The sequence below is a fragment of the Chrysochloris asiatica genome, unplaced genomic scaffold (genome assembly GCF_000296735.1).
Source record: "Chrysochloris asiatica unplaced genomic scaffold, ChrAsi1.0 scaffold00137, whole genome shotgun sequence".
NCBI classification, from domain to species: Eukaryota; Metazoa; Chordata; class Mammalia; order Afrosoricida; family Chrysochloridae; genus Chrysochloris; species Chrysochloris asiatica.
This window is the reverse complement of record NW_006408655.1, coordinates 7,602,812-7,614,374: the sequence shown is the minus strand read 5'-3', so window position 1 is coordinate 7,614,374 and position 11,563 is coordinate 7,602,812. Positions and strand designations below refer to the sequence as shown.

At 35.3% G+C, this 11,563-nt stretch overlaps 1 protein-coding gene across 1 annotated transcript in view; it reads right to left on the bottom strand.

Annotated features, from left to right (window-relative positions):
- Window positions 1-11,563, bottom strand: part of SPAG6 (sperm associated antigen 6) — a 100,109-nt gene that overhangs the window by 23,068 nt on the left and 65,478 nt on the right. The gene's annotated exons all lie outside the window — the stretch shown is intronic.

The following is an 11,563-nucleotide window of genomic DNA, read 5'->3' as shown; positions in this document are numbered from 1 at the left end:
CAACAGAAAAAAAACAAAAACAAAAACAAAACCCAATAAATTATTTTTGTTTTCTTCTCCAGCTTATGGGCTAAGAGAATGCTTCTCACCTTACTGAACTGTCCAACCACATGCTTCAGAATATTGGGAGGCGCATCATACAGAAATGGTTCAAGAGCTGGCAGATAGGTACATTTTTGTAGGATATTCTTTATAGCTTTTTTACTCTATTAAAGAAATATAAAGTAAAATGCATACAAAAGTAAGTAATCGATGAAAGCGTAATACAAATTCATGCATACTTTCTTCTATTTCATGACCAAATAGTATCCCATTTTAATTCACACTGCTAGGATTTGAAAATGAAATCAACTTCCTGGTGTAACGTGTGGTTGCTTTTTTTTTTTTTTTTTTAGATATTTGTCAGAAAGACTCCTCTCTTTAAGTGTTTTTTTTTTTATCATGGTATATTCTGCCAGTTGTCTTCTTGCTAAACCTTAAAATGTACAGTATACCACTGAGCTATTAAAATACCTAGAGGAAATAATTAAAATTATAAAGCATAAATGATAGACTACATGTATGTATGTTGTCAATATTTATATAGATGAAACTGTGAGCTAAGTAATACTTCTTATTGCTTTCAAACAAGAATATAAGAAAATAATCAATTTATCATATTGCTAGTACTAGACACTCTATGATCCCCCAAAGGTTTCATAGTTCATAGGTATGAAATCAGAAATATTCTACAGTGCACATATCCAGTGAATACCTGCAGATATGCTGTGTTAGCTCATGGGTACAGATATCTCCATTCATATATACATGACAGATAAGCTCTATTCCAGCTGTAGAGAAAGGCTCCCCTTAGCATTAGGGAGTGTATCTACCACAAGTAAAAGAATAGGTACCCATACCTGACCTACCTTCCTTGGACTTCATAGTATTTCAGAGTGACACTGTGGGGTGCTACCCCTGTCCCAAGTGTGGTTGAAGAAGGACCCTGATGTGACTAAGGCATCGTTTCTGCAGTAAGCTCTAAGGTCATGGCTGTGATTCTGTTTTTCATTAAAAACTGTCCACTCGGCTTTGGAAAGCAACACCACAGTTAGGTTTGTCTACTGCTGTTTTCCACTACAATTCCACATGGGCTTGATCACACCCTTTCTTCTTTATTCCCTCTCTGAAGTCATAGCAGACATAGTCTTCTAGGATCATAATTGTGCTATCGAACATTTAGCAATACTCTTGAAATGTTAAAGAAGATTTTGATTTTCACATCATGAATTTTATAACAGGTACATGGACACATCAAAGACTTTGAACACATTTGTGCTTTCAGCAATGGAACTTTTACATTGAAGGGTTCTCAGAGACCCAGGTTAGGCAGTCTTATATAACCTTTCCATCTCCCAATACAAATGCCCTCAAATATTGTTTTATGAACTAAAATAAACTAAGGAATGTATGGCATGCAACCCAACGTCTTTCCATAAATAGTATAACATAACTTGAAATTACATTCTTGTTCCCATCACACCTAGTTATACCTTGTAAACCACCTTAAGAGTGTAGTGGTCCTAGCAGGTCCACAAATTATGTAACTTACCTGCTGTGGTGACAAAATCTGCAGCAGAGGTCATGCCCTCTGCACCATATATAGAGCTCTACTTTAACAGTGCATCACCAACGTACTGGTTGCAAGTTGGTGATGCACTGCAAAGTTATTAATCAAGATCTCTACAAAGGAGTCTAATGACATCAGAAAATTCCTTGGGTTTTACTATCTTTCATCTGGAAGAAATATACTTGATTTAGGATTGTATCCTTCAAGAACGTTGTTCTGTGCCATCGAGTCGATTCTGACTAATAGCGACCCTGTATAGGGTTTCCAAGGAGCAGCTGGTGAGCTTGAACTACCACCCTTGCAGTTCAAATGACTGCAGTCTGGTGCATTAGCCCACAGCGCCACACTAAGGCTTCCAAGATAAGAATAGACGTCATTAATAAAAACAGATGTCACTATTAATAATCAGATAAATTATCATAAATTGCAACAGTATATCAATAAGGAACTGCCAGAAATTCAAACCAAATTCAAAGGAGGACGTAGAACTAGGGTATCACTGCTGATGTAAGATAGATCTTGGCTGAAAGCAAAGGATACCAGAAAGATATTTACTTGTGCTTTATTGACTATGCAAAGACTTTCAACTGTGTGGATTATAACAAGTTACAGATAACATTTTGAAGAATGGGTATTCCAGAACACTTAATTGTGTTCATCACGAGGAATTTGTACATAGACCAAGAAGCAGTTGTTTGAACAGAACTAGGAAATACTGAATGTTTTTAAATCAGGAAAAGTGTGCACCAGCATTATATCCTTTCCCCATACTTATTCAATCTGTATGCTGAACACATAATCCAAGAAGCTGGATTATATGAAGAAGAACATGGCATCAGGATTTGAGGAAAACTCATGAACAATCTAAGATATGCAGATGATACCACCTTGCTTGCTGGAAGTGAAGAGGACTTAAAATACTTACTGATGAAGATCAAAGAGCACAGCCTTCAGTATGGATTACATCTCAGTGTCACGAAAACAAAAATCCTCAACTGGACCAATAAATAACATCATAATAAATGGATAAAAATTTGAAGTTGTCAAAGACTTCAGTTTGCTTGGATCCACATTCAACACTCAAAAGCAACAAACAAGAAATCAAACGACATACTGCATGCATTAGGCAAATCTGCTACAAAAGACCTCTCTGATGACCAAAAATGTCAGTTTGTGGACTAAGGTGCACCTGTTCTAAACAACGGTATTTTCAATCACCTCATAGGCAGGTGAAAATTGTACAATGAGTAAGACAGACCACTGGAGAATTGATAAATTCAAGTTACGGTGTTGGAAAGAATATTAGAAGTACCATGGATAGCCAGTACAGCTAGACTGCTACTTGGAAACCAAGATGGTAAGATTTTGTCTCTCATACTTTGGACATGTTATCAAGAGGAACTGGTCCCTGGAGAAGGATATCATGCTTGATAAAGTGGAGGTTGAGAGAAAATTAAAGAAGAGCCCCAACAAGATGGGTAAGCAAAGTGGCAGCAGCAATGGGCTCAAGCATAGCAACACTTGTGAGGATGGTGCAGGACTGGGCAGTTTCATCGTTCTGTTGTGCAGAGTCACTATGAGTTAGGATCAGGTGGATGGCACCTAACAACAACAAATTATCCAAGGTGAAAAAAATCTGTACATGAAAGATGCTGTTTGCGTGTATATTTCTGAGCTTAAGTATGTTAAGACAATTTTATTGAGATACCATAAAAATTTATTTTAAGTATGCAACTCAATGACTGTTAGTACATTTATAGAGCTGTGCAACCATCCCCACAATCTAATTATGAAACATTTACATTATTCCAAAAAGAAATCTCATTTCCATTATAGTTCTTTCCTACTCCCTCCCTGTTACTAGGCCCTAGCAACTACTAATCTACTTTCTGTCTCTGTAGTTTTGACTTTGCTCAACTATTCATATAGATGGAGTTATGAAATATGTGAACCTTTTTTGTCTGGCCATGATCACTAAGCATGATGTTTTTGGTGTTATCTGTGCTGTAATATAGAGTCCTGGTGTAGCACTGTAGGATAAGCACTGGACTGCTAACTGCAAGTTCGGCAGTTCAAATCCACCAGTCACTCCTTGGAAACCCTATACAGAGTCGCTATGAGTTGGAACTGAACTTGATGGGACTTAACAATAACAACATGTTATAGCATATGTTGGTGGTGGTGGTTACGTGCTGAGGAGTTGGTTCCAACTCAAAGCAATCTGGTACAGGGCTTTCGAGGCTGTAAATCTTTACAAGAGCAGAAAGCCTCATCTTTCTCCTGCAGACCAGCTGGTAGTTTCAAACTGCTGACCTTGAGGTTAGCAGCCAGACTTGTGACCACTACACTACCAGAGCTCCTTGTTATAACATATATCAGTACTTTTTTTCCTTTTGGTTGCCAAATAGTATTCTATTTTACAGATTTACTGTATTTTGTTTATCCATTCATCAGTTGATAGATATTCAGGGTTATTTTTACTTTGGACTACTATGAATAAATAATGCTGCTATAGAGATTCATATACAAGACTTGCAGACATATTTTCATTTCTTTGGATAGCTATCTAGGAGTCGAGTTGTTGGGAGATAAGTTAAAAGGTAAGTCTACCCTTAATATTTTGAGAAATTACCAAACTCTTTTCCAATGTAGCTGCAACATTTTACATTCCCACTAGCAATGTAATAAGGTTCAAAGTTTACCACATCCTCTCTTTCATGACATCCTTACCACATGGCCAACTCTAGTTATTGTCTGTCTTATTAGTTATAGCCATTTTTATGAATGTGAGGTAATACCTCATATGGCTTTGGTTTGCTTTTCCCTACTGACTAATGATGTTGAACATCTTTTCATGTGTTTATTGGCCCTTTGTATATCCTTTGAGGAAATGTTTATTCAAGCATTTTGCCATTGTTTAGTTTGGTTAATTGTCTTCTTGTTGAGTTGAAGGAGGCCTTTATGTATTCTTCATAGAAGTTCTTTCTTAAATATATGATTTACAAATATTTTCTCTCAGTCTGTGCTTGTTTATTCATTTTTGTAATGGTATTTTTTGAAGCATAAAAGTTTTTAATTATGGCAAATAATGTTATGAAACAAGATGTGTATAAGTTGCTGAATGGAAAACTACTTTGCTCTGTAAACTTTCACCCAAACCACAATAAATTAAATTAGAAAAAAAAAGTTTGAAATTATAATGAAACCCAATTCCTCTTTTTTTTTCTTTTTCTTTTTATGTTTGGGCTTTTGGTGTTGACAATATCTAAGAAATCTTTACCTAACTTAAGGTCATGCAGCTTTATTTTCTTCTAAAAATTTTATAGTTTTAACTCATACTTAATTCTATGATTCGTTTTTAACTAATTTTGGTGAATGGTATATCTGTGTCTAAAATCATCTTTTTTGCATGTGGATATAATTGTCCCACCATCACTATTAAAAAGACTATGCTTTCCACATTAAATTGTCTTAGCACTTTTGTCAAAGCTAAACTGATTATAAATGTGGGGGTTTATTTCTCGATTCCCAACTTAATTCTGCTGATATGCAAGTCTTTCCTTAAGCAATTATTATGATTACTGTAGCTTTATAAGGAGTTTTGAGCTTGGGTATTTTAAGTCCTTTTTTCTTTTTCAACATTGCTTTGGCTAGTCTGGGTTCTTCGCATTTCCATATGGATTTTATAGTTTTGTTAATAATATTGTATTATGTTTTAGATGAAAGAGCAACTTAGATTTCTATTAAATAATTTTTATACAAATTGTCCACATGACATTGGTTACATTCTATACAATTCATCAGTATCCTCATTATTTCCTGTTTGTTCTGTTTTCATTAATCTCGCTTCCCTTTCCCTCCTTACCTTTTCTTCTTTGCTTTACGGCAAATGTTGATGGGTCTCATATAGTTGACTATTTAAGGGATCACAGTACTCACAGGAATAAATATTGTTATAATCCAATCTATTATTTGGATAAAAGGTGACCTTGGAAGTGGCTTTAGTTCCAAATTCAATCTCTGGGCAATATTATCTGGAGTTGCTCTTATGTCTTTTGATCCAGTAAACCTGGAATTTTTCAGGATTTTGAGTTTTATTCTAAATCTTTCTCTAATTCTTTCTGGGACCTTCTATTGTCAGAATAGCTGGTAGTGGTAGCTGGGCACTATCTAGTTCTTCTGGTCTCAGGTTAGGTGAGGCTGAGGTACTTGTGGGCTTTGAGTTCTGTGGGCTACTTTCTTGAGTCTTTGGTTTCCTTCATTCTCTTTTGTTTCAGATAAGTAGAGACACATAGTTATATTTTATATACTACTCAACAAAGTTGAGATGTAGAACACTATCGTTATTAACTATATTATGTCAATTAACAAAGTTGTCCTACGAGAGCCATATGGATTTTAGGATCAGTTTCTTAATTTCTGGAGAAAAAAAAAGTCAACTGGATTTTAATGAAGATTGCATTGGAAATATAGATCAAATTGGGGGATTACTGCTATTTTAACAATATTATTTCTTGTAATCTATGAGCATTGATTTGTTGTTGTAGTTAAGTGCCATGGAGTCATTTGATTCATAGCAACCCTTAAGGGGTGTCTCCGAGGCTTTACATTTTTTGCGGGACCAGAAAGTCTCATGTTTTTCACATGGAATTGCCGGTGGCCTCAAATCACAGACTTTGGAGTTCTCAGTCTAGTGCTTGTCCTATGGAGCCACAGAGCTCCTGTTGTTCATAGATTATCTCTCCTTTTATTCATATCTTCTTTAAATCTTTTTAGCAATGTTTCGTAATTTTCAGTGTAATAGTCTTGTACTTCTTTTGCTAAGTTTATTCCTAAGGAGTTTAGTCTTTTGATGCCATTATGAATTCAACTATTTTCTTGATTTCATATTTGGATTGTTGTTTCATAAATTAATATATAAAAATTTTATTTCTGTAGGCTGATCTCGTATCTTGTGACCTTACTAGATTCTTATTCATTTTAATATTTTTGTGTGGATTCCTTAGGGTTTTCTATGTACAAGATTTTGTCACCTGCTTGGCTTAAGATTTGCTAGTCTTTAGAAAAATATGCCTTATGTTTAGTTATTTATGACTGTCCTTTAAATAAAAATGTAGTTCGGTGTCACCTTCATACTGTGAATTGAACAGAAAACATAAGGGATCAGCAAATTTTTTTAGTTAGATAAGTCAGTAAATCAACAAATATCTTACTGTGAATTTAAGAATAACAGACTGTGACTTGTACTAATTGCAATAGCATTTATTGCTATTTATTCATTTATCCTTAGAAGTAAATATGATGATGCTAAGGAAGGAGTGGTGGACTGCCTATTTAGGGAAATTTGGGATTGAGTCTGGGTTGCTGTGAGCTAGCACAGCATCTATAGTTCTGCATTTCTTCTTTTTATGGCATTTACAAATGTCATTAAGTCCACACTGATTAGAACTGTCACATTAAGTGACAAACACCATTTTTATGTCTTAATAGCACACATAAGAATGTTGTTGTTGTTGTGTGCCATGGAGTCGGTTCCAACTCATAGCAACCCTGTATAGTGTTTCTGAGGCTGTAAATCTTTATGGGAGCAGAAAGCCTCATCTTTCTCCCGCGGAACAGCTGGTAGTTTCGAATTGCTGACCTTGTGGTTCGCAGCCTGATTCATAACCACTACGCTACCAGAGCTCCTAGCAGTTAACAAAATGAGATTGTCAATACTATGTAAGTACTTCTGAATCCCTGATGGTGTAGTAAGCTATACCCTGAGCTGCTAACTGCAAGGTCAGTAGTTCAAACCCAGCTGCTCCTGGGCAGGAAGATGAGGCTGTCTGCTTCCAAGTCAGAATAGACTCTAGACGGTGGGGTTTGGTTTATATAAACACTTAACACTACTTCAATTTTTTTTCACAGAAAATGAGAGGAATAACACAAATTGCTATTTTCCTTAATGAATGATCTTTAATAAAAATTGTTTAAAGGAAAAAATACTTCTTAAGCAATGAATTTTTGTTCTGAGAGCATTCTTCCAGAGTTATAATTACAAAAATGAAGGGAGAAAACTGATGTAAACCTACATGACTTTGGTCTAGGCAACAGTCTTTTAGATACAATCCCAAACGTATGTTGTTGTTGTTCAATGCCTTTGAGTTGGTTCCAACTCATAGAAACCCTGTTCAAACCCACCAGCTGCTCCTTGGAAACCCTATATAGGGTCGCTATATGTCAGAACCAAATCAATGGCACTTAACAACAGCAACATATATATATTATGCCCAAATAAGCTCATTCATAAAGATAGAAAGCTGATGAGTGTTTAACTAGGGCTGGCTATGGGGGATGTGTGAGTATAAATTTTCTCTTTGGGTGCTGAAAATGTTCTAAAATTAGATTATAAGTAAGAGTTGCACAATTCTGTGAATATGCTAAAAACCATTGAATCATACATTTTAAAAGGTTGAATTGTATGGGCTATAAAATATAGCTCAATAAAGTGAAGGACAAACAGCTATGACTAGAAGGACACAATAATTAATTAGTTCAAGTAATTATTATAAACATAGTTTTTTAACTAAGGTAATGAAATGAACTGATTCAAATGCCAAAGTAAGATGGAACAAATGCTTCATTATAATGTCTCTAAATCAAAGTAAGTGAAAATTCAGTTGCCTGAATAATTTCAAAATATATGTAGTTAAGCTGATAAGTTAAAAAATTTTTGTTTCTATTTTTAATAAGATATTTGGAATAACAGATGCAGATATATAGTAAGGCTATGAGAAACATGCAACAAAATTCCAAAGGGGCCATTCCTTGGCTCTCCTGGATCAGAACCAATTAGAGAATGCTTACAGAAGCTGACATGCCTTTGAGACAAAGTGAACTTCAACATGGCCTTATAATTTGAAGGCTGTCACAGAATAACAAATTAGAAATACCATTAGACAGCTCATGATGCTCTTGGATACACTTTTCCCTACTGAGATAGTGTCAAATCAAACAGACTTGAATGGAACTTTCATTCAAAAGCCTTTAAAACAACAACTGGTAGAATATAAAAGACACTGGGGGAAGGGAAAATAAAAAAAGATCAAGTCTCTACAGTAAAAAATTTTTATTTGGATGGATTTAAAGCATTGGAAAAATTGCTCAGAGGATAATGATTGGTAAAGATCCTACTTTTTAAGACTGAATACATAAAATAAATACTGCATCAAATGTAGGCAGATGGAATCTTAGTTTCTATTGTTGTTATTAGGTGCCCTCCAGTCAGTTACAACTCCTAGCGACCCTATGCTACATATCTGAATAAAACAACCTTTGTTTTATTCAATACAACTAAAATACAATCATCGTTACCTCTCTTCAAGGTGAATTTTTCAAACTTATTGTACCCTAGAGATATAATAATGCATGGAGAACCAAGTTATATAAACTTGATTGTATATAAAAGGGTAATATATTAAAAGGTAATAGAATGCTACCTTGGAGGAGTATTTGCAAGAATTTCTCAAGCTATAATTACTATTAACTTCAACTATTAAGTATTCATTCTCTATTTCTCACATTCCTTTACTTAAAGGAAAATGAAAATTATTAATTACAGGACTCTGAAAGTGATGAAAAAATTTTAAATATTAATAATTTTCCTATTGATAATCTAGAAGCTGGACATAATTACTATCATAACCTGTGCATGGTTATGCCTGCAGAGACCCTGCAGTGGAGGACAAGAATTACTGGAGGGAGGAGGAGGAGAAAGGAAAAAGTCCAGGAGGAGGAAGAGAGGGAGGGAGGGTCAAAGAGAAGAAGGAAGAAAAAATAACAATAATAAATGGGTTAAAGAAATATGAAGTCATAAGAGAACTAGATATGTAGGTAGAAACTGTTGTTGTTGTTGTTGTTAAGTGCTGTCCAGTCAATTCCAACTCATAACGACCTCATATAGGGTTTCTAAGGAGCAGCTGGTGGGTCTGAACCACCGACCTTGTGGTTAGTAGTTCAGTGCTTATCCTACCGCCTTGTAACTCTCATGTATTTGGACAACTCAAAACTGGAAATGGAGTTGTGCTTTCTGATTTCTATATTAGAAATATAGAACCTGTTAAATTAGAAATACTTTACAGAGCACACTGTACCAAACATTGCCAAGAAATGCACTCAACATTGGAGAAATTTTAGGGACACCCTCAATCTATTAAATCATAGCTTCATATAAAATTGAAGAAATGTTAATATTATAAATCACTTTCCCTCTCAAGAAGTTTGTAGTAGAGAAATAACATGTAAGCATAACAAAATAAACATATATTCACTTTTATAAAATTTATAAAAATCAATGATTTACTATATAACTTTCAGAACCTCTCAGCTATACAGTTCAAATAAACTTTCTGCCTCACTCTATCATTTAAAATTGTTTTAGCTAATGTGTTTCCCATTTGCTAATTTGTCATTTAATTAAAGTTTAAATGTAACTTAATTTACTACTGGTTAATTTTTTGTGGTGCTGTGGTCTAATGCGTCAGACTGCAAAGTCATCTGAACTGCAAGGTCGGTGGTTCAAGCTCACCAGCTCCTCCTTGGAAACCCTGTACAGGGTTGCTATGGGTCGGAATCAACTCGACGGTACTTAACAACAACAATTTTATTGTTAATGGTTGCCCCTCATTACAAATCAATTCTGTAAATTGCTTTCAAATAATTACATATTTTCCTAATATATAATATGCGGAAAACATTTTTTCCTTTCTTTGAAATGTAAAAATTATTAAACAATTCATCCTTCTTTATGTTCAAATTTTATAAACTATTTTGGTAACTTGCATTTTTTTCAGAAGCCTGCTTTAAAAAAATGTATGGCTTAAAAATGTTTGTGAAACTTAAGGACAAATATTTTATGAGGAGAAAATACAGGACATATGATTTAAAAATCAGTGTTGTTAGAGTTAGGGAAGGTAGACTATGGCTCCAAGAACACCCAACTAGCATAATTAAAAGGAACCCCGGTGGGGGGAGGGCGGGTTATATGCCTTAGAGTCGGTTTCAACTCAGAGTGACCCTGAATAGGGTTTTCCAAGACTGTAAATCTTTACAGGAGCAGAAAGCCTCCTCTTGCTCCTGTGGAACCACTGGTAGTTTCGAACTGCTGACCGTGACATTAGCAGCCCGACTGGTAATCAGTCCACTACCAAAGCTCTTTAAGGAAGCCTGTAACATAGTGGATTATGAGCTGGGTTGCTAACTGCTAGGTCAGCAGTTTGACTCTACCAGCTCTCTATGGGAGAAAAATGAGGTTTTCTGCTCCCATAAAGGTTTACAGCTTTGAAAATGCTATACAGTATCTCTGAGCTGGAAGTGACTTGGTAGCATACAACCACAACCACCAGTAACATGATACCTTTGTAAAGCCCCCTTAAATTCTTCTAGAGTCAAATTTTTCATGTGAAATGAACCACAGTTCTCTCCAGTCAGTTTCAACTCTGAAATTCTACTATTCTCCAGCCCCTATTTTACAAGTCAGCAAGAACATAGACTATATCTAGACATTCATTTTGCAGACAGCTTTACACATATAAAGAACTTTATTTATCACAGATGACTGATTAAAACACTGATAGAAACAAAGGTCATATGAATTCCTCAGGTAAATTTGTATGTCTTGAATCATAAAAATATTGTCCGTAATTAAAATTAAACATTTTAAATGACATACTTTTTTTTTAATGTTTTATTTTGAATTATGTGATAGTTTACATAGGAGAACACTAGCTTTACATTCATACTCTGCAAGCCTGCCCCCCAGTCATCTGTATACAGCCCCTCTCCCTCTGGGTCTAAAGTCCCCAGCTGCTCCATCTCTCCATGTCATCTACTCTGCCTCCATCTCTGGCATCACTGCTTCTCTGGGTAGGGTACCAATCTCCACTCTTCTCCCTTGATGGTCCCAGGGACCTC